The sequence below is a fragment of the Aquarana catesbeiana genome, linkage group LG12, assembly GCF_042186555.1.
Source record: "Aquarana catesbeiana isolate 2022-GZ linkage group LG12, ASM4218655v1, whole genome shotgun sequence".
Classification (NCBI taxonomy): Eukaryota; Metazoa; Chordata; class Amphibia; order Anura; family Ranidae; genus Aquarana; species Aquarana catesbeiana.
In genome coordinates, this window is record NC_133335.1 from 14,159,237 (window position 1) to 14,183,554 (window position 24,318).

The 24,318-nt window shown below is 48.7% G+C and overlaps 1 protein-coding gene across 1 annotated transcript in view; it reads right to left on the reverse strand.

Annotated features, from left to right (window-relative positions):
* The window catches only part of TSHZ2 (teashirt zinc finger homeobox 2), a 239,162-nt gene that overhangs the window by 210,578 nt on the left and 4,266 nt on the right, over positions 1-24,318 (reverse strand). Inside the window, exon 2 of the mRNA XM_073607249.1 lies at positions 7,397-7,494. The gene's annotated coding sequence lies outside the window, so the exon portion shown is untranslated. The remainder of the gene's footprint in view (positions 1-7,396; positions 7,495-24,318) is intronic.

A 24,318-nucleotide genomic window follows, 5' to 3' on the forward strand; every position in this document is an offset into this window, starting at 1 on the left:
CTCTAACTCCTGACATATCCCTGGCTGCTCTTCAACTACTGCCCCATGGCTGCTCTTCATCTACTGCCCCATGGCTGCTCTTCATCTACTGCCCCATGGCTGCTCTTCATCTACTGCCCCATGGCTGCTCTTCATCTACTGCCCCATGGCTGCTCTTCATCTACTGCCCCATGGCTGCTCTTCATCTACTGCCCCATGGCTGCTCTTCATCTACTGCCCCATGGCTGCTCTTCATCTACTGCCCCATGGCTGCTCTTCATCTACTGCCCCATGGCTGCTCTTCATCTACTGCCCCATGGCTGCTCTTCAACTACTGCCCCATGGCTGCTCTTCAACTACTGCCCCATGGCTGCTCTTCAACTACTGCCCCATGGCTGCTCTTCAACTACTGCCCCATGGCTGCTCTTCAACTACTGCCCCATGGCTGCTCTTCAACTACTGCCCCATGGCTGCTCTTCAACTACTGCCCCATGGCTGCTCTTCAACTACTGCCCCATGGCTACCCTTCAACTACTGCCCCATGGCTGCTCTTCAACTACTGCCCAATGGCTGCTCTTCAACTACTGCCCCATGGCTGCTCTTCAACTACTGCCCCATGGCTGCTCTTCAACTACTGCCCCATGGCTGCTCTTCAACTACTGCCCCATGGCTACTCTTCAACTACTGCCCCATGGCTACCCTTCAACTACTGCCCCATGAATGCTCTTCAACTACTGCCCCATGGCTGCTCTTCAACTACTGCCCCATGGCTACCCTTCAAATACTGCCCCATGGCTGCTCTTCAACTACTGCCCCATTCCTGCACTTCAACTACTGCTTCCAGAATTCTCTTCAACTACAGTCCTGTGCCTGCTCTTTAACCACTGCTTTGTGGCTGCTCCTCCACTACTCCCCCATGCCTGCTCTTCAAATACTGCCCTGTACCAACTTTTATCCCATGACTGCTCTTCAACTACTACCCCGTGTCTGCTCTTCAACTGCCACCCTGTGCCTGCTCTCCGACTGCTACCTTGTGCCTGCTCTCCAACTACTACCCCGTGCCTGCTCTCCAACTACTACCCCATGCCTGCTCTCCAACTACTACCCCGTGACTGACTACCCCGTGACTGCTCTCCAACTACTACCCTGTGCCTGCTCTCCAACTACTACCTTATCCCTGCTCTTCCAACTACTACCCCATCCCTGCTCTTCCCACTACTACCCCATCCCTGCTCACTAACTACTCTCCAACTACTGCTCAGTGTCTGCTATTGAACTACTGCCCCGTGACTGCTCTTCAGCTATTACCGCATGGCTGCTCTCCAACTACTACCCCATCCCTGCTCTCCAAGTACTACCCCATCCCTGCTCTCCAACTACTACCCCATCCCTGCTCTCCAACTACTACCCCATCCCTGCTCTCCAACTACTACCCCATCCCTGCTCTCCAACTACTACCCCATCCCTGCTCTCCAACTACTACCCCATCCCTGCTCTACAACTACTACCCCATCCCTGCTCTACAACTACTACCCTGTGACTGCTCTCCAACTACTGCTCCGTGTCTGCTATTGAACTACTGCCCTGTGACTGCTCATCAGCTACTACCCCATGGCTGCTCTTCAACTTATGACCCCATGGCTGCTCCTCAACTACGATCCCATGGCTGCTCTTCAACTACGACCCCATGGCTGCTCTTCAACTACGACCCCATGGCTGCTCTTCAACTACGACCCCATGGCTGCTCTTCAACTACGACCCCATGGCTGTTCTTCAACTACGACCCCATGGCTGCTCTTCAACTACGACCCCATGGCTGCTCTTCAACTACGACCCCATGGCTGCTCTTCAACTACGACCCCATGGCTGCTCTTCAACTACGACCCCATGGCTGCTCTTCAACTACGACCCCATGGCTGCTCTTCAACTACGACCCCATGGCTGCTCTTCAACTACGACCCCATGGCTGCTCTTCAACTACGACCCCATGGCTGCTCTTCAACTACTACCCCATGGCTGCTCTTCAACTACGACCCCATGGCTGCTCTTCAACTACGACCCCGTGCCTGCTCTCCAACTACTACCCTGTGCCTGCTCTCCAACTACTACCCTGTGCCTGCTCTCCAACTACTACCCCTATCCCTGCTCTGTAACTTCTACCCTGTGCCTGCTCTCCAAGTACTACCCCATGACTGCTGTTCTTCAACAACTGCCCCATCCCTGCTATTGAACTACCGCCCTTTGACTGCTCTTCTGCTACTACTCCATGCCTGTTCTTCAACTGTTACCCCATGGCTGCTCTCCAACTACTACCCCATCCCTGCTCTCTTAACTACTACCCCATCCCTGCTCTCTTAACTGCTACCCCATGGCTGCTCTCTTAACTACTACCCCATCCCTGCTCTCTTAACTACTACCCTGTGCCTGCTCTCCTCTCCTGTACTACCCTGTTGTTCTCCAACTACTGCCTAGTGCCTGCTCTCCAACTACTGCCCCGTGCCTGCTCTTGAATTACTGCCCTGTGCCTGCTCTTCTACTACTACCCCACGGCTGCTCTTCTACTACTACCCCACGCCTGCTCTTCTACTACTACCCCACGCCTGCTCTTCTACTACTACCCCACGCCTGCTCTTCTACTACTACCCCACGCCTGCTCTTCTACTACTACCCCACGCCTGCTCTTCTACTACTACCCCACGCCTGCTCTTCTACTACTACCCCACGCCTGCTCTTCTACTACTACCCCACGCCTGCTCTTCTACTACTACCCCACGCCTGCTCTTCTACTACTACCCCACGCCTGCTCTTCTACTACTACCCCACGCCTGCTCTTCTACTACTACCCCACGCCTGCTCTTCTACTACTACCCCACGCCTGCTCTTCTACTACTACCCCACGCCTGCTCTTCTACTACTACCCCACGCCTGCTCTTCTACTACTACCCCACGCCTGCTCTTCTACTACTACCCCACGCCTGCTCTTCTACTACTACCCCACGCCTGCTCTTCTACTACTACCCCACGTCTGCTCTTCTACTACTACCCCACGTCTGCTCTTCTACTACTACCCCACGTCTGCTCTTCTACTACTACCCCACGGCTGCTCTTCAACTACTACCCCACGGCTGCTCTTCAACTACTACTCCACGGCTGCTCTTCAACTACTACTCCACGGCTGCTTATCAAATACTACCCCATTGTTGCTCTTCAAATACTACCCCATGGCTGCTCTTCAAATACTACCCCATGGCTGCTCTTCAAATACTACCCCATGGCTGCTCTTCAAATACTACCCCATGGCTGCTCTTCAAATACTACCCCATGGCTGCTCTTCAAATACTACCCCATGGCTGCTCTCCAACTACTACCCCATGGCTTCTCTCCAACTACTACCACCATCCCTGCTCTGTAACTTCTACCCTGTGCCTGCTCTCCAAGTACTACCCCATGACTGCTGTTCTTCAACTACTGCCTCATCCCTGCTCTTAAATTACTGCCCTGTGACTGCTCTTCAACTACTACCCCATGGCTGCTCTTCAACTACTACCCCATTCCTGCTCTCCAACTACTACCCCATGCCTGCTCTCCAACTACTACCCCATGCTTGCTCTCCAACTACTACCGTGTGTACGCCTCAACTACTACTGTTTGCCTGCTCTTCAACTGCTTCTCTGTTTATACTCAACTACTACCCCATCCCTGTTCTTCAACTACCGCCCTGTGTCTGCTCTTCAACTACTACCTCGTGCCTGCTCTCCAACTACTACCCCATCCCTGTTCTCTAATTACTACCCTGTGTCTGCTCTTCAACTAAAACTTCATGCCTGCTTTTCAACTACTGCCCCGTGTCTGCTCTTCAACTACTGCCCCGTGTCTGCTCTTCAACTACTGCTCCGTGTCTGCTCTTCAACTACTGCCCCGTGTCTGCTCTTCAACTACTGCCCCGTGTCTGCTCTTCAACTACTGCCCCGTGTCTGCTCTTCAACTACTGCCCCGTGTCTGCTCTTCAACTACTGACCCGTGTCTGCTCTTCAACTACTGACCCGTATCTGCTCTTCAACTACTGTCCCGTGTCTGCTCTTCAACTTCTGCCCCGTGTCTGCTCTTCAACTACTGCCCCATGTCTGCTCTTCAACTACTGCCCCGTGTCTGCTCTTCAACTACTGCCCCGTGTCTGCTCTTCAACTACTGCCCCGTGTCTGCTCTTCAAATACTGCCCGTGTCTGCTATTCAAATACTGCCCCGTGTCTGCTATTCAAATACTGCCCCGTGTCTGCTCTTCAACTACTGCCCCGTGTCTGCTCTTCAACTACTGCCCCGTGTCTGCTCTTCAACTACTGCCCCGTGTCTGCTCTTCAAATACTGCCCGTGTCTGCTATTCAAATACTGCCCTGTGTCTGCTATTCAAATACTGCCCCGTGTCTGCTTTTCAACTACTGCCCCGTGTCTGCTCTTCAACTGCTACCTCATGCCTGCTCTTCAAATGCTACCCCGTGCAAGCTCTCCAAATACTACCCTGTGCCTGCTCTCCAACTACTACCCCATCCCTGTACTCCAACTACTACCCTGTGCCTGCTCTCCAACTGCTACCCTGTGCCTGCTCTCCAACTGCTACCCTGTGCCTGCTCTCCAACTGCTACCCTGTGCCTGCTCTCCAACTGCTACCCTGTGCCTGCTCACTAACTACTACCCTGTGACTGCTCTCCAACTAGTACCCCCCCCTGCTCTGTAACATCTCCCCTGTCCCTGGTCTCCAAGTACTACCCCATGACAGCTGTTCTTTAACTACTACCCTGTGACTGCTCTCCAACTACTGCCCTGTGGCTGCTATTGTTATTATTGTTACTGCCCTGTAAAAGCTCTTCCGCTACTACCCCATGCCTGCTCTCCAACTGCTACCCCATGGCTGCTCTCCAACTACTACCCTGTGCCTGCTCTCCAACTACTACCCCGTGCCTGCTCTCCAACTACTACCCCGTGCCTGCTCTCCAACTACTACCCTGTGCCTGCTCTCCAACTACTACCCCGTGCCTGCTCTCCAACTACTACCCCGTGCCTGCTCTCCAACTACTACCTCATCCCTGCTCTCCAACTACTACCCCGTGCCTGCTCTCCAACTACTACCCCGTGCCTGCTCTCCAACTACTACCTCATCCCTGCTCTCCAACTACTACCCCATCCCTGCTCTCCAACTACTACCCCATCCCTGCTCTCCAACTACTACCCCATCCCTGCTCACTAACTACTACCCTGTGACTGCTCTCCAACTACTGCTCTGTGTCTGCTATTGAACTACTGCCCTGTGACTGCTCTTCAGCTCCTATCCCATGGCTGCTCTTCAACTATGACCCCATGACTGCCTTCCAACTACTACCCCATCCCTGCTTGCCAACTACTACCCCATCCCTGTTCACTAACTACTACCCTGTGACTGCTCTCCAACTACTGCTCCGTATCTGCTATTGAACGAATGCTCTGTGACTGCTCTTCAGCTACTACCCCGTGACTACTCTCCAACTACTTCCCAGTGTCTGCTATTGAACAACTGCCCTGTGAGTGCCCTTCTGCTGCTACCCCATGGCTGCTCTCCAACTTCTACCCCATCCCTGCTCTCCTAACTACTACCCTGTGCCTGCTCTCCAACTACTGCCTTGTGCCTGCTCTCCAACTACTGCCCCGTGCCTGCTCTTGAATTACTGCCCTGTGACTGCTCTTGAATTACTGCCCTGTGACTGCTCTTCAACTACTACCCCATGCCTGCTCTTCAACTACTACCCCACGCCTGCTCTTCAACTACTACCCCACGCCTGCTCTTCAACTACTACCCCACGCCTGCTCTTCAACTACTACCCCACGCCTGCTCTTCAACTACTACCCCACGCCTGCTCTTCAACTACTACCCCACGCCTGCTCTTCAATTACTACCCCACGCCTGCTCTTCAACTACTACCCCACGCCTGCTCTTCAACTACTACCCCACGCCTGCTCTTCAACTACTACCCCACGCCTGCTCTTCAACTACTACCCCACGCCTGCTCTTCAACTACTACCCCACGCCTGCTCTTCAACTACTACCCCACGGCTGCTCTTCAACTACTACCCCACGGCTGCTCTTCAACTACTACCCCACGGCTGCTCTTCAACTACTACCCCACGGCTGCTCTTCAACTACTACCCCACGGCTGCTCTTCAACTACTACCCCATGGCTGCTCTCCAACTACTAACCCATCCCTGCTCACTAACTACTACCCTGAGACTGCTCTCAAACTCGTACCCCACCCCTGCTCTGTAACTTCTCCCCTGTGCCTGCTCTCCAAGTACTACCCCATGACAGCTGTTCAACTAGTGCCATGTAAAAGCTCTTCCGCTACTACCCATGCCTGCTCTCCAACTGCTACCCCATCCCTGCTCTCCAACTACTACCCTGTGCCTGCTCTCCAAGTGCTACCCCGTTGTTCAACTACTGACCCGTGCCTGCTCTCCAACTACTTCCCTGTGACTCTTCTCCAACTACTACCCTACGCTTCAACTACTACAGTCTGCCTGCTTTTCAACTACTTCTCTGTACATGCGCAACTGCTACCACGTGCCTGTTCTCCAACTAATATCCTGTGCTTGCTCTCCAAGTACTGCTCCGTGCCTTCTCTCCATCTACTACCCCGTGCCTGCTCTACCTCACCCCTCCTTATCAACTACAACCTTGTGCCTGCTCTCCAACTACTACCCTATGCCTGCTCTCTGACTACTAACTCGTGCCTGCTCTCCAATTACTAGACTGTGCCTCCTCCTAAACTACTACTTCATGTCCACTCTCCCAACAACTACCCCAATGCCTCCTCTCCAACCACTAACCCATGCCTGCTCTCCAACTACCCTGAACCTCCTCCCCAACTACTACCCTATGCCTCCTATCCAACTACTACCACGTGCCTGTACTCCAACTACTACTACATGCCTGCTCTCCAACTACTACCCCATGCCTCCTCTACAAATCCTACCCCATGCCTTTTCTCCAACTACTACCCAATTCCTGCTCTGCAACTACTACTCTGTGCCTCCTCTCCAACTACTTCCCCATCCCTACTCTCTGACTACTACCCTTTGCCTGCTTTCTAACTACTACCACATGCCTCCACTCCAACAAATACCCCATGCCTTTTTTTCAACTACAACCACCAGCCCCCTCTCTAACTACTATCCCCTGCCTTTTCCTTTATAACTACCATCCATGCAAAATGCTTTGCTATTCCCTGCCCAGCATAACACCCCATGACAACAACATCATGTCCCCCTGCTGCCTCCACATAAGGTCACCTCACTGCTAGCATACCGCCCTGTGTCTCATTGCAGCAATGTGCTCTCCACCTCCCCCGGGGCTTGGGGTAACAGGGGGGACACTCAGTAATTAACCCTTACCTGTCATGCTGCACTAGGCTTGCAATGTCCCACCGTAGAGGTAGAGTGCTCGTCTATGTGGGTCAGCTCAGGTCCCACTCTGTACAGAAGGTGATTCCCTGGAGAGGAAGACGTTACATTGTTACAACCTGAGAAGTGAGGTCCTGGCTGCTTTCCAACAAACCTGTACAGAGCCCGATAATGCTAATAATATCTTACATACTGATACAAAGTGATATATACTGATACAATACGATACATACAGATACCACACATATACATAAAGATACAAGACGATACACACAGATACATAAAGATACACACATAAAGATACAAAACGATACACACAGATACATAAAGATAAAAAACGATACACACAGATATATAAAGATACAAAACGATACATAAAGATACAAAACGATACATACAGATACATAAGGATACACACAGATACAAAATGATACATACAGATACATAAGGATACACACAGATACAAAATGATACACACAAATACATACAGATACACACAAATACATACAGATAGACACACAGGTACAAAATGATTCACACAGACACATAAAGATAGAAAACTACACACACAGATACAATATGATACACACAGATAGATAAAGATATACATAAAGATACAAATTGATACACACAGACACATAAAGATACAAAACACATACATAAAGATAGAAAACGATACACACAGATACATAAAGGTACAAAACGATACACACAGATATATAAAGTTACAAAATGATACATACAGATACACACATATACATGAAGATACAAATCAACTCTTTTGTGTACATAGAAGAGCATTGTGCCCAGGTGTGACAGTTTTTGGCATTATACAAAGTGATCCGCACCTGGAGATTTAGTACCGCGGGCACAGGGCCGGGCTGAGGGGTAGGCAGACGAAGAGGCCCTTTGGATGATACAGCTGTAGGGGGTGCAAGATGGGCAGGGCGTGCCGCACCACACCAGATGGTACTGCGGTACTATGCGTTTTGGCACTCGTGAATGTAAAGGTTTGCCATTAACAATTAATGGCACTGCCATGTGTGTGCAAAGAGGCTCGATTTGTGTGTTTGTGAGAAAGCGCTTGATTTTGTGTGTTTTGCTGTGAAGGAAGCCAATTGTTGAAGGCACCCCAATGTGTGTTTTTGCACATGCCACACAGGGTGGTGCTGCAGCACCATGCCGACCAGTGCAGCACATTTTTGGAAAAAGTTTCCGATACTTCTTGCTGCTTTTCTGGCACGTAGAGAAGCCCATTGAAATGAATGGACTGCCCTGCACACGACACACAAGAACGCACTGAAAACATGCGGAGCCCGGCTCGAGCCTGTTCGCTCCTGTAAGTGTGAATAAAGCCTTATAAAATCTCCCCGCGTGTCTGACACTCAAAGACATTTGGTCTCAATCACCTACCTGTATCCATCATAGTATTGGTCAATCTATATTAATATGGCGGACGGATGTTGCAGAGGGCCAATGCTGAAAATACAGATGAGGGTACAGGGTAAGGTGGCGATCTGCGGCAAAAGATTAGCACAGATGTCCACAGGTTGTAACAGGACTGGCCAGATCACAGCAGAAAGTGTATCTGGGCGAATGTGACACCAATCAACATTCTAACCAAAATCAGTCTGGATAATGGCAGATCCCTTGTTCTGGTAGCAATGATCTGGCTTTATAAATCAGGTGGAGGATTCACTGGGGATCTAACAATGGACTCTTTATAAATGCACCCCTAGGAGATGACAATCCAGTATTGTATATATACACAGGTAAATTACCCACAAAGTACACAATGCCATCATCATAGAAATGACTGTTATTCTTCCCTTGTTCTCTATTCAGAGGGGATTCCCAGCATAGCCCTCCCCCTCCCATAAAAGAGAGTAATTATACGTGTATGCCCAATAATCACGGCCCTGCTGGGTGTCATTCTTCTGGCTGGATTACACACCTCTTTCATCAGCTCCTACCATCCTGGTCATGTCATGTGACCTGCTGCTGTCTCAGGACATGCTGGGAGTTGTAATCCCCATCATAGATTACAGGGCCTCCTGGCTGATAGGGTGCAACATGTAGGATTAATCATCCCACCTGTACTAATCAGTCAGGAATCTCAGCTTTTCTATGGAAAAGGTGAGTAGAGTAGAGTTGGAGATGGTGTGTAGAGTACAGAGGGTATGTGTGACCATGACTTCACCAGATCTTATATCTATGGAGAAGGTTTATAGCATTTGCGTAGCATGATCGTGCCTTCAACAGATCCTATCCAGTCCATGGAGGTGGTGTGTAGAGTACAGGGGACCATGTGTGACCATGACTTCACCAGATCTTATCCTGTCTATGGAGAGGGTGTGTAGAGTAGGGGGGGCATAATGTATGCGTGACCATGACTTCACCAGATCTTATCCTGTCTATGGAGAAGATATGTAGAGTACGCGGGGAATAATCAGGTCTTCACCAGATCTTATCCTGTCTATGGAGAGGGTGAATAGAGGGCAGGGACTATGTGTGATCATGTCTTCTCCAGATCTTATCTGGTCTATGGAGGTTTATAGCGTATGCGGGGCATGATCGTGCCTTCAACTGATCCTATCCTGTCCATGGAGGTGGTGTGTAGAGTACAGGGGACCATGTGTGACCATGACTTCACCAGATCTTATCCTGTCTATGGAGATGGTATGTAGAGTAGGGGGGGCATAATGTATGTGTGACCATGACTTCACCAGATCTTATCCTGTCTATGGAGACGATATGTAGAGTACGCGGGACATAATCAGGTCTTGACTAGATCTTATCCTGTCTATGGAGAGGGTGAATGGAGGGCAGGGTCCCCATGTGTGATCATGTCTTCACCAGATCTTATCCGGTCTATGGAGAAGGTGTGTAGAGTACAGAGGACCATGGGTGGCCATGACTTCACCAGATCTAAACCTGTCTATGGAGAAGGTGTGTAGAGTACGCGGGGCATGATCAGGTCTTCACCAGATCTTATCCAGTCTATGGGGAAGGTGTGTAAGAGGACAGGGAACATGTGTGACCATGACTTCATCAGATCTTATCCTGTCTATGAAGAAGGTGTCTAAAGGGCAGGGACCACGTGTGACCATGCCTTCACCAGATCATATCCTGTCTATGGAGAGGGTGAGTAGAATACGGGGGGCATGTGTGACCATGACTTCACCAGATCTTATCCTGTCTATGGAGATGGTGTGTAGAGGTAAGAGACCATTTGTGACCACAACTTCACCAGGTCTTATCCTGTCTATGGTGATGGTCTTATCCTGTCTATGGTAATGGTGTGTAGAGTACAAGGGACCATGAGTGACCATGACTTCACCAGATCTTGTCCTGTCTATGAAGAAGATGGTGTGTAGAGTACAGGGGGGCACGTGTTTCCATGACTTCACCAGATCTTGTTCTGTTTATGGAGAAGGTTTGTAGGGTACAGGGGACCATGTATGACCATGACTTCACCAGATCTTATCCCATCTATGGATAGAATGAGTAGAGTATGGGGGGGGGGGGGGGGGGGGGCATGTGTGACTGACCATGACTTCACCAGATCTTATACTGCCTATGGGGATAGTGTGTAGAGGACGGGGACCATGTGAGACAACGACTAAAAGCATGCTGAAGCAAAGGAGCTTTACCTCTTCCTGGGGTCCCCTTGTAATGATCACTGTGCAGACCTGGAGATTGCAGAGCAGAAATCTCATCAACAAGATCCCAAGGGGAAACCAAACCTGCACACGCTGACTGACCCTGTGAGCATTTGGGAGTCTTCCACAGGTAAAGTGAACCTGGTGATCAACTGTAACGTAAAGCCAGAGAAGGCACCAGGAGACAGGTTTCTTCAGTCACTTTTCCCCCACACAGGGCTGACCCAGCTCCAGGAGATTCAACAAAAATGCCAACTTTTTGGAGCCAGAACTTGTACAGGGATCGGTACACGTGTGAGTCCATGTGGCACCAATTGTATAACTGGCTACTTTGGCACTAAGCATTGTGGGGGATGGAGGTAGGTACGTTCTTCTCACAGCCCAAAGTCGGGGTTTTCCGTGTGACTTTATTGGTGCTCTTCGGGGGAGAGATGGCCAAATAAAGGTGTACTGAGACACCTTTTATTGGGGATTGTAGTGAGACCATCGGCTCAAATCACAAAGTTTCAACACACTGATAAGGATCTTGATTTTCACCATGTGACTGCCATTTACAGATCTCAACGGACTCCACTGAAGTCACTTTTTTCAAGATATGAATCTTTATTCAGGTGTGTTAGCTTTGTGAATGAAGACTACTACTGTGTCTCTATCTCCCCCTCTTTCTCTCTCCCCCTCTTCCCCCTTTTTCTCTCTCTCCCTCCCCCTCTTCCCCTCTCCCCCTCCCCCTCTTTCTCTCTCCCCCTCCCCCTCTTTCTCTCTCCATCTCACCCCTCTTCCTTCCTCTCTCTCTCCCCCTCCCCTTTTCTCTCTATTTCCCCCTCTTTCTCTCTCCCCCTCTTCCTCTTTCCCCCACTTTCTCTCTCCTCCTCTCACACACACGTGTGTGTGTGTGTGTGTGTGTGTGTGTGTGTGTATGTATATATATATATATATATATATATATATATGTATATATGTATTATCTCTCTCTCTATATATATATATCCATCCCTTATTGTATTAGTATTTGTGTTCTGGCTGTAGTCCTGGTCATCCCCCTACACAACATATGCTCATACAGATATAAATCAGTGAGTGCTGGTTTCCCGTTAGAGAGGAAGTAGCGTGTTGTGTTGTGATATTCCGGTAATGATGACTGATGAGATAAAGAATACATGGTAACATATGGCAGGTGTGCTGTATGTAGTGCCACATATGGAGCCCACCTCCTATATACATCCAGTCCAGCTCTGCACTCTGCCACTAAGGAAGTACGGGGCTGTGGAGGGAACAAACATCCACATTTATCAAAGTGTCTCTGAGAAGATCTGTGATCTCTTCATTGAGAATCCCTTCTGTAGGTAGGAGGTGATTGATTACAGACAGTTCTATAGGACACTAAGAAATCAGCCAGGGATCGGCTTTCACATCCTCTGCTGGGAAATGAAGTGCTGGCTCTACCAAAAACTGAAACTTTCAGTTGTGGGTGGTTGCAGAGAAGCCAAATTATTATTATTTTTACTTTCCACAGCTGAGATGTTCCCCCATAATTCCCAAGATAGTGCTAATTGCGATTACAATTCTGATTCTTTGTGAGAATTGCTACAAGGAAGTGACACACTGATTACGGCCTTGTGGGAGGGGCAGTGGCACAATCTACCAGTCACATCAGACTCTGCACCAGAGGAGCTTGCACTCTGCCACAAATTATTACTGTATACATTTACAGTATATAGCTCTGACATATACCGCAGTTCTGTACAGAGAACACTGAGCCAGTCCCATCAGTCTCTGCACCAGAGGAGCTTCTCCACCAGGTGGTGCTGTTTTGCAAGGTGCTGTTGGCTCACTCTACTGGGATCACAGCTAGAGGAAACATCAAGCCTGGGACTGTCCTGCAGGCTTCTCCCCCAGCCCCCATGCAGTGGGTGGGGGGAGATGAAGGTGGAGGCTCTCCAGAGGCACTGAGGCCTAGTCCATGTGCTCAAGCTGCAATGGATCCTGGGCCTGTCCCTATGCAAGAGGAATCCTTACCAGTCTTCCAGGATAAAGGGGTGAACAGACTTTGCCGCATTGCTAAGGAGGAACAGAAACTTTCTATCATGAAAGAAGATCTTAGGAAAAAAAAATCCCTGCATAGTAAGTCTGGAAACAGTAAGAGGGAAGTATCCAAGCTGAAGTCTCTGGAGGAGGCATTGAAAAAGCAGGAGAAGTTGGTTGTTTCTCTGAAGGAAAGCAGCGGTGTGTTCAGAGAAAAGTGTGAGAATCAGAAGAGATTCCAAAAGATGGAGAGTGCCTGTGCCAGTACCAGCCAGAGGGTGGATGCCACAGTAATGGCGACATTTTGGGAGGGGTAAGGAAGTGGCTTCACATGGTGACTCCAGTACTACCCCTGTCTCAGGATCTGTTGCACCCGAGTCAGTATCTGTCCCCCTCCCTCCCCAGCAGCCTAGGTAATCTCAGGAGGAGGTTGAGGAAAATGGCGGATTGCTGCAGACCATTACAGAAATGGAATCTCCCTTGAGTGGCACCAACCCATCAGATGAAGATCATGGGAATGCAGGAAAAGATGGCATGTATCCAGACAGAGAAGTTTCTGCTGGCTGTGAGGAGTCCCACATGGACATTAACAGTGCAGAGCAGGAATGTCGCATGAACATTGAAATTGCAGAGCAGGTATGTCGCATGAACATTGAAACTGCAGAGCAGAAGGGCCGTATGAACGCTGAAACAGCTGGTGTTTTTTATAAACAGAAGACTTTACTTGATGACGGGACTGCTGGTATCTGTGGTACTTCTAGGACTATGGTGAGCGGGACTGTTCTGCTGGAGGGGAGGAGGGAGGATCAAGTGGTGGGTAATTTACCAAACCAGATTTCAGAGGTTCCTATGCAGCCAGTTAATGTGTCATCTGTCCCAGTTATGAACTATGCTAAGACTGTGTTGGGACAAAGTCATGCTGCTGCTGGTGGAAGGGAGCCAGTTGTGACTTTCACCTAACGCACCTTCCATTAAATGTAGGAATGTGGTACAGCTCAGGTGGCAGGGAGAACATATTCCACCTATCAGGAGGGTGGTTGTGGATAAGATACTAGCCATGGGATTTAAGGCGGAGGATATTTATGCGCTTATCGGTCCGGCTGGTTCCTATGAATATGATTTATCATTTGTGCTTCCAGAGTCGCTGGATCTGTTTTGGGAGCGATTTGAGCTTGTATATAGGGGCCAGCCGGACTGGAAGGGGCTTGTCCTCAAAGTTGTCTCACATCAGTGCTTGATTAAAGGATATCTTGTCTAGGAACGAGTCTATACCCCCCGAGGATTTATGGGTCTGGTTGAGGAGGTTTGGTGAAACGTTCTGTCCCCTAAAAAACATTGTAGATGATAGTGTAATCTGGACGGGTAGGTGGTTGGTGTCAATGAGGTTGAGTGTATGTGGTCAAGCATTTGCCCTCCTCTGCCTTTATTGGTAGAGATAGGATTACTGTCTTCTATCCTGGTCAACCTAAGCTGTGCCATAAATGTGGAGTCAAGAGAAGGGAATGGAAGTGGCTAGTGCAAAATGCAAGGTGAATGATGTGGAAGTTGGGGTGAATGATGTGGGGGGAGGGGTTAATGGGGGGGTTTTGGCTGAGGATGTCCTGGGGAAACAGAGGAGAGGGGGTTCTGCCTTTGGGATTGTCGAATGAGGATATGGAATGGTTGGAAACTAAAAAGGAAAAGGGGTAAGAGGCAGAGAAAGAGGAAGGATGTCAAAGCTCCTGAACCTAGGAGGGTGGATGTGGCAAATGCTTCTGAGGTGTTTTCTGAGGTGGAGGGTGGAAGTTCTTTTGGTGATGAATCTATGGAGGATGAATCACAAGGGACATTGAAGCGTGTAGGGTCTCCAGGTAGGGAGGGGGGTAAGCAGGCTAAGAAACGTATACCACAATCAGCCTCATGGCGGTTCCCACTCCACTGAAGGTGGCGAACATTAATGTCGCCAGCATAAAATCAGTAAGTGCTCGTAATATGGCCCGGTTGTCTAGTTTGGCTGATATTCATCTGGCGAAGGAGTGGAGGCACGGTCCCTCTTTCTGGTCTCTTGCGGCTGAGCTTTACACTGGAGTTGCGGTACTTTTTTCCGGCATGGTAACCTGTCTGTGGATTATTGAGGTAGAAATGGAGAGATGCATGGTCTCAGATAGCTCCATGGGGGGGGGGGGGGGGGGGGGGCAGGACCTGCACCTGATCAACATCTATGGGCCCCAGACAAAGTAGGACAGGAAATGCCTCTTCATGAAGATCAAGCCTTTTCTTTTTACAGCCCGGCAAGTTGTCTTCGGTGGGGATTTCAACACCGTCACTAGGACTAAGGACAGGAAAGGTACCTGAGCCAGGCTGGACTGTGACGGCTTTTTCTTGAACAAAATAGCTAGAGAGGCAGGTCTGGTTGATGTGCACATTCATTGCTGCCCAGACAACACGGGATTCACTTTTCAGCGAGGTAGTAGTCAGAATTTTTTTTAAAGGGGAACTCTGCCTTCTCAGTACCAGTGTGTCAGGCGGTGGAGATTTCCGATCACTGTATTCTGTCTGTGACTCTGAATAGCCCCGATACACCACCTAGGGGGAAGGGTACCTGGAAGCTATATTCGGCACTCCTGGACGATGTGAAGGTGAGTCAATCCTTTGAGGATTTTTTTCAGGCACAGGTATCATCATCAGACTTTTGCAGCAGTAGGTCAGAGTGGTAGGCGCTTACAAAACGAAGGATTGTTGAGTTTTTCAAGGCCATAGGAAGAAATAAACAGCTTGATAAGTATGTCACCTACCAGCGTCTGCGGAGGAAGCTTGATAGGCTTGTGTCAAATAATGGGGATCCGAGGATGCCCTCTGAGGTTAAACTCCTGCTCAGGGAGTGTGAATATGACAGCCATGCCTCTTTGGTTTTGGAAAGGGATTATGGGAAATATCACTCGCCCGACCCTTACCAGAATTGCAAACAAGGTAGAGCAGTTAGGTCAGTTGTAGGCCTGGTTGACAGTACAGGTTCCTTGACGAAGTCCAAGTCGGGGATCCTGGAAACCGCCAAGTCATCAAATATGTTCTTGTATATTATGCTGACCTCCTGGGCAGGAGGGACCTTTTTTTTTTTTTTTTTACAAAATTGTTTTTTTATTTGTTTTGATAGAAAGTAGTTTACAGGTTCAGATAGTACAAATGCATCCATAAACAAATCTCTTTTACAAAATATAAAAGAAAGTACAATAGCCCAACGGGGGCCAACTGTTATAGCTATACATCATATTTACCAAATTCCTCAACGGAGGAATGACGTATACCACTGGTCACATAAGGGTAATGAGTGTGGACCTCGTAGGGCACCACAACCTAAAATCACAATGCTATATACAGCAGGGATATTTCCATGAACACAACATCCACACCATACATGCACCCATCTATACTCATTCACACAAAAAGGCAAACCTTGTCCCACAACGCCTCCACCACACCGTCCCTCCAGGTACACAAACGACCCACCATCCAAAGGTTACAGCCTCCCCTAGACGTCAAAACAAAAAAAAAAAAAAGGAAAACCCATCAAGGGGAGGCCGGATATAGTTATTGTTGTGAGAGCGGAGTGTCCTTCCAAAAGGAGTCTGCTATATCAAGCCAGGGCTGCCAGATCTTAGCAAATTTTTTTGGGCTGGCCCTACCCTTATAAACCAGTTTAAAAATTGGTATAACTTTATTCATCATACGATACAAAACTTGAATATCTGGGGAAGTTGCATTCTTCCATTGCATCAAAATTAATTTTCTGGCATAAAACAGTATTATACGGACAAGAGTTCGAGTATGAGTCCTGTGTATGAAATCGTTCAGCACACCCAATAGTCCAACCTCCGGGGTGCAGGGCACCTTTATTTGTAGTGTGTTTTCAAAAAAGGAAAATAAGTCCCTCCAAAAGGTGGACAGAACAGGGCAGGACCAAAACATATGCATGTATCCAGCTTCTGAGAAGCCACACCTAACACAGGAGGCTGCAGAGTCATATCCCATACAGGCCAGCCTAGCAGGAGTGTAATACATCTGATGTATAAATTTATATTGTACATATTGGTCATTTGATCCAATAAGGTCCAGAAAGCACACCTCTGAGGCCTCCTCCCACCCCTCCTCTGACAACCTGGGAGGGCAGGAGGGACCTTGATCGGGCCGGCATATCAAGTTTTCTGGATTCTATTCCAGGACTGGAAAATGGCAGTTCTCTTGTGAGTTTGCCAGAGGACATCACAGCAGATGAGATGGTTAAGGCTATTGATAAGCTTAACATTAAGAAGTCACCTGGGCCAGATGGATTGACAGCTGAGTTTTGTAAGCACTTTAAGGTTACTCTGGCCCCATATTTGGTGGAGGTTTTTAATGGCTGTCTGAGAGAGACCCCATTCACACAGGGGCAACACGACTTGCAGGTCGCCTCAGCGAGGCGACCTGCAAACGACTGCCCGGGCGACTTGCAAAACGACTTCTGTATAGAAGTCTATGCAAGTCGCCCCCGAAGTCGTACAGGAACCTTTTTCTAAGTCAGAGCGACTTGCGTCGCTCCCCTTAGAACGGTTCCATAGCACAGAACGGGAGGCGACTTGTCAGGCGACTAGGTCGCCTGACAAGTCGTCCCTGTGTGAATGGGCTCAGAGGGTGCGACATGCGACAATCTGCGGTGATTCTTCTGTCAAAGGGTAAGGATTCCTCGAGAATTGAGAATTGGCAGCCCATTAGCCTTCTCAATGTTGATAGGAAGATACTGGCAAAAAATAATTTTCTGGCGTTTGTTGTCTGTAGCGGGCGATCTACTTTCCAGCCACCAACACTGTTCGGTTCAGGGTAGAAGCACTTTTTTCAGCAGTGTTAGCTGTCCGGAAGGCCTTGGAGTAGTGCAGGCCTGCAGGCTGGAGAAAGTACTTGCTGGCATTGGATCGGGCTAAAGCTTTTGATCGGGTCAATCATGAGTACCTATGGCTGCTTCTTGGCAAGTATGGCCTGGATGGGGGCTTTATCGATTAGCTGAAGACCTTGTACAGAGGGGCTGAAAGCTTCATACTTGTGAATGGTTGGATCGGATGGCCCTTTGAGGTTGGCTCGGGGGTGTGTCAGGGGTGTCCTTTAAGTCCACTGCTATACGCGTTCGCAATTGATCCTTTCATCTGGAGGTTAGAGAGCGGACCGCTGTGCGGAGTGCCTTTGGGCATTCCTGGTGAGCCTCCTCTGAGGGTCATGGCCTATGCTGGGACAGAGGAGGCAGAGGAGGTGGTCTCAGTGATAGAGCAGTATGCTGAGGCATCTGGCTCAAAGATCAATCAGGATAAAAGTGAAGTTTTTTGGATGGGTGAGGAGGGCGATGGCTTCGAGCTTCCGGACGTCTTCCCAGAGCCCCGACAGGAAATTAAAGTTTTGGGCATCAAATTTGGTCCCAGCGATTATGGCCTCGCAAATTGGGAAAGCAGGCTACAAGATGCCGATGCCAAGGTTGCCACCTGGAAGGACTGGAAACTCTCTTACAGGGAAAGGATTGACCCGATTAAAACTTACCTGATCACAGTATTTCTGTATGTCAGCTTTGTCTGTGTTTTGCTGGTGTCTCTCTATGCGAGAATCTACAGCTTTTTCTAACAACTGTTATGGGGGAACAAATTGAATCTCGTTAAGAGGTCTGTAACCTACCTTCCCAGACAGATGGGTGGCCTAGGTATGGTCAACCCGGTGTTTTTTTTTTCTCTGATGTTTTTGAAACATAATTTTGCTAGCATGCTGGCAGAGGAAACCGCCAGGGTGGGTTGGTATTTTTCAGTCCTGGTTTAGGCCTTTTCTGTGAAGCTGGGAGAATGGTGGGCCAGTGAAAAACCTGAGGGTATGACATGGTAAGCTCCCGGCTTATGTTGCCCGTGCCTGAAAATGCTTCGGTAGTGGCGAGTGACGACGGAGGAAATTAAGTCTCTTCCTAGGAAGGACCTGGAGAGGAGGGTTGTTGAATCTGCCTTTAGTGAGCCACTGGCCTTGAGGGATTGCCCAGGCCCTGTTATGAGGGAGGGTCTGCGTTTGCTCAATCTAGAGAGAATTCCTTTAAAGTTTTTGGCCTGGTGCTCGTTCCATGGCAGGCTCTATGTAAAGGTCAACCTGAAGCATCGCTCTGGGGAGAACCGTGGTTGTCCAAGAGTGGAATGTGGTGGGGTGGAGGAGACAATGGACCACTTCTTGCTTCAGTGCCCCTTCAATATAGAAGTCTAGAAGCGGGTGGGTGGGGCTCTGGGTATCCCTTTCCTTTCCTGCTTGAGTTATGTGGAGTGGTCGTACGGATCTTTGAGACACATCGGGATTTTGATTTTGAGACACTTTTTCTAGTTAGCTTAGTAGTCCGTTTCTTCACATGGAATGCACGGTGTCAGGTTTCCAGTTGGAAAAAGTCTTTCCTGTAGAGGTGGTGGTGTACAACATTCTGGGTGGGAAGATTCGGGGTCTTGAGAAGGACAGGTGGCGGCCGGGGGCCTGGACAAAGGCGTGGAGGAAGGTTAGGTGTCCGTAGCTGCTTTTTGTCAGTCTCTGGGTGTGCGGCTTTCCTTCTCTCCTTTCACGTCCCTTAGATTTTTATATAAGATTGTATTTTTGAAAAAAAAAGGCTGCATGCATGGGTTAAATCTGTAATGGTTTTTTAGCCTGAGGGTGTTTTAGGTGGAGGCTATGACTTTGTTCAGGTTGGTATATTTAGTTTTCTTTATGTTTTTGCTGTAAGCTATTTTTGTTTATATATTTTGTATTTATTTTGTATATATGTAAATATGTTTTTATTATGTTTGTAAGATTTTTAATAAACAAAAATGTACACTCTAATATCCCACACTTCAGTCATGCATACACATTCCTGACCTATAATAGACAGTTATACAATGCCAATTATAGATTATGCACCTACTAATTATTTTAGAGCTGGGTGACTCCCCTAATTAAAGTGAATTCCCAGACACCTGATAAACACCTGTACGTCCTCTGTATAGACTACATGATAATATTTTATAACCACAACGCTGCGTCTGATTTATTAAGAAGATAAAAATCCCTGAACAAATAAATAGAAGATTCCCATCATTTCCTAGGGTGGCCAGAGACCAGCTTGGTAAAGATTACACGGTCCTCTCTACATCTTCCACTGCTGCACGCTGGCAGTTGATGGGGGGGCACAGGTGGAGGGGATGTGTTGGCATCATTCAGTGAACACACCTAGAGCCCTGCTCTTGTGCAGCATGGGTCAATGTTCTCCGCACATTGCGGTGATGGGAAGCTGAGTGATATAAATGTTTTAGGAGTGAGGGATTCGTCCTCCTCCCAGACTGTCACAGCAAGATAAATGACCGCGGCCGCCATGCACGCCGCCGCCATCCCTCTGAAGGAAACCTGGATTCAAGTGAAATGCTCTTTTTTGCAGAGGGAGCCATCCGATGGTAAGTGGAGCTCCGTCTGTGTATAAAGAGGTACGGTCATCTTTTTTGTTGGCGCTGTGGGCGGGGTTATGAAACGCAGGCTGTCTGGTCTCACAATGGTGTCATTTCTGCGTAACAGGAAGAATTAAAGGAAGTGGAAGCAGATTTATAAAGCATTCTCTGCAGGTCCATGTGCAAGAAATGACAGGGACTGATTCCCCACCGGAGAATGTTTGGGTAAAGTCACATTCACCGCTTTATAAACAGACCCCTAAGTGTCTTCCTAGCAGGGTGGTTCAAATATAAATTTATAAAAACGGGGGTCTCCACACTACCTGGGAACGGGGGGGGGGGGGGGGGGGGTCAACACAGCTTGTAACCCCCCTCTGTTTTCTAGAACTGGGGCAGAAAGTTGCCTGAAGCGCCACCTGCAGGTGAGTTGTGTTACTGCGGCTCACCTCCTTGAGCAGAACAATATTCTAGGCTGGGTTCCCCCTCATCCAATTCGCAAAAGCAGGAGATTTTGATCGGCTCTCTATGGAGCCGGTTCACATATCTCTGCAGCAGGTCTGGTGCATTTTGCGTCTGTCTTTTGGTCTGTTTCAGGTCCGAAGTCAGCCCAAAATTCGGCCTGAAATCGTGCCTGAAACGGTGAACCAGGACGCCCTGGACCCCGGCCATGGTGTGAACCCAGCCTTATAGATGGGGTGGATCTGGGAGAAAGAGGAAAATAAATAAGTGGAGGAAATGGATCACTTTGTTTTCTTCAAGTGTGAGAGCTGAGAAACCCATTTATTCTATTATACAGAGGGGGGGTCACGTATTCCAGAATATAGAGGGGGGGGGGTCATATATTCCATTATACAGAGGGGGGGGGGATGTCACGTATTCCATTATACAGAGGGGGGGGGGGGGGGGTGTCACGTATTTCACACAGGCAGGTTTTGAATTTTAGCTTCTGTGTGTCCCATCACCCCTGTGATGAGTTCCCAAGTCTGTACACCTGCTGTGCCCATTTTGAGGGGTTCCCACCATCCCTGTGCCAAGTTCCTGGGTCTGCACACCTGCTGTGCCCATTATGAGGAGTTCTCACCATCGCTGTGCTGAGTTCCCAGGTCTGTACACCCGCTGTGCCCATTATGAGGAGTTCCCATCATCCCTGTGCTGAGTTCCTTGGTCTGTATACCTGCTGTGCCCATTATGAGGGGTTCCCACCATCCCTATGCTGAGTTCCTTGGTCTGTATACCTGCTGTGCCCATTATGAGGGGTTCCCACCATCCCTATGCTGAGTTCCTTGGTCTGTATACCTGCTGTGCCCATTATGAGGAGTTCCCACCATCCCTGTGCTGAGTTCCCAGGTCTGTATACCTGCTGTGCCCATTATGAGGGGTTCCAACCCTCCCTGTGCTGAGTTTCCAGATCTGTACACTTACTGTGCCCATTATGAGGGGTCCCCACCATCCCTGTGCTGAGTTCTCAGGTCTGTACGCCTATTGTGTCCATTATTTCCACCATCCCAGGTCTGTACACCCTTTAAAATCACAAGAATGGCGCCATCTGTCTCCTCCCACTGATTTGCATACAGCAAGCGCTGGCACTAGAGAGGAGTCACAAGCCTCAATGCGGAGAGAACTTCTAGGATGGCGGAATGCGGTGTGTTTATTCTGTAAATTCCGGCAGTTTGTTCCTGTAAAACACAATGCTTGTTTGTTGCCGTTCTTTTTATCTCACGTGGAAAATAACAACATATGGGACAAGTCTGTGTGTATGAAACAAGTCTGTTCTCTGCAGTGAAATGTTGGGTTTTTAGATGACACAATGGCAGTTGGCTTGTTGCAGAGACTTTCAGGAAAACAATCCAGCATGGCGGCACCTCCCAGGAACATGTTGTGGGGTGAGAAAGGTAAATAAAAAGTGGATATAAATAAATAAAAAAGTTATAAAAGGAAAACTTCCAGGACAGACATAATCGCTGTATAATAGCAGTAGGCAACAGCGCCACCTACATGGTGAGGAGCACACTGCGCCGACCATGTCAGAGGGGAAGATTCCCAATCGTTGGATTGGCCTGATGCTGCCCATTCATCTAATGATGGGGGGGGGGTGACTAAAATCAAAACATTTCTTTCCCCACAATTCTGCCAAAAAAAGGGCGATTTCTTCATCTTTTCACTGATTTGACCAAATGCATTGGAAGGGAGGGGTAATTCACTCAAGATTCCTGTTACATGGCTGGCTGGCAGGGCTTGCTGGGACTTGCAGTTCCTCGGAGAGATTAATAGAAGCCTGTAAGCCATTTTAAAAGTGCTGCCTAAAAGCAGGCATCATGTTAGCTAGAGAAGTCTCGGTGTCATAAACAGAACAACAAAGAGAACAACAAAGAGAACATGCTCTACCGCAAATTACCTGCGGGACTGGAACTCGGAGCTCTGGCACAGATGCCTTTGACTTGTAGCAATAATCCTCTAATACAATGAAGGCAGCTACACAGTAACATCCATTGCAACAATTCTTTATTGGCTACATGGCAGGATTCAGCAAGAACAAGCTAACGCGTTTCGTCTGAAGCCCTATGGTACGAGTAAGGCTTTGGCCGAAACACGTTAACCACATCCCGCCCAAGGCAGTCAGATGACGTCCTGAACCTTGAGTGGGAATATCTGAATGATGGGTGCAGCTGCAAGCGTCATTCAGATATCATCTTTTTCAGCCGGCGATTCCCTGCAGCAGAATAATCATAGCGGCAGTTCAGCTGCTTGATCCTTTTTACAGTCAGCCCCCTCCCGCCGCTGCTTCTACAAGTGCCAAGCCGGACGTGGCGTCATAACGTCGCACCGGGCCTCCAAAGGTCATAGAGAGTGCCGGGGACCATATGGTCACCGGTATTCTCTATGGTGAACTTCCGCCATAAGCGGTTTCCTTCTCTGGCTCGGCAATCGCGCGGGCGAGCCGGGGAAGGAATCTGCCGGCGGCAAAGTTCATCAGATGATCCCCGCCACTCTCAATGATCTTCGGAGGCCCGGTCGCAACGTTATGACGTCACATCCGGCCTGACAGTTGTAAATATTGCCGTGTACTCTGCCTTTCCTGCCGAGAGGACCCCACATCTCTCTATAAAGAGGACCTCTCATGCCATATTCCATTTACAAGGGATGTTTACAGTCCTTGTAATAGGAATAAAAGTGATCAAAAAAATTTTATATAAAAAAGGAAAAAAATGTAAAAATAAAAAAAAATTTTTTTTTTTAAAGTGCATCCGTCCCTGCGTGCTCTCATACAGAAGTGAACGCATACGTACTTCGTGCCCACATATGTAAACGGCGTTCAAACCATACATGTGAGCGATCGTTAGAGCGAGAGCAATAATTCTAGTGCTAGACCTCCTCTGTTACTCTAAACAGGTAATTTTCAGTACCGGTAACCTGTAAAAGTCCCTCCTGGGCTCCTTTTGTTGACCTGATAGGGCCCAGGGAAATGTAATTTAAGCCCTGGTAAGCAAGTTGGAGTGGGGGTGTGGTCTAATAAAATCCAATTCTTCATTAAAGTAGAAATGAACAATAAAGCTGCCATGGGCCCCCGTTTAGCTGATGAGGCCTGGGCCCAGCACAACAGGACCAGTTGTACTGGCCTGTCAACAATGGGTCATAATCCCCCCTCCCCCCACTGACACCAATGAAGGGGCAGAATTCCTCCCAATAAGACCAACAATGAGGCACAAATCTTCCCAATGACTGACATCAACAGTGGGACCTAATGATTGTGGGGCACAATCCCTCTCACTGACACCATGACGGGGTGCTATTCCTC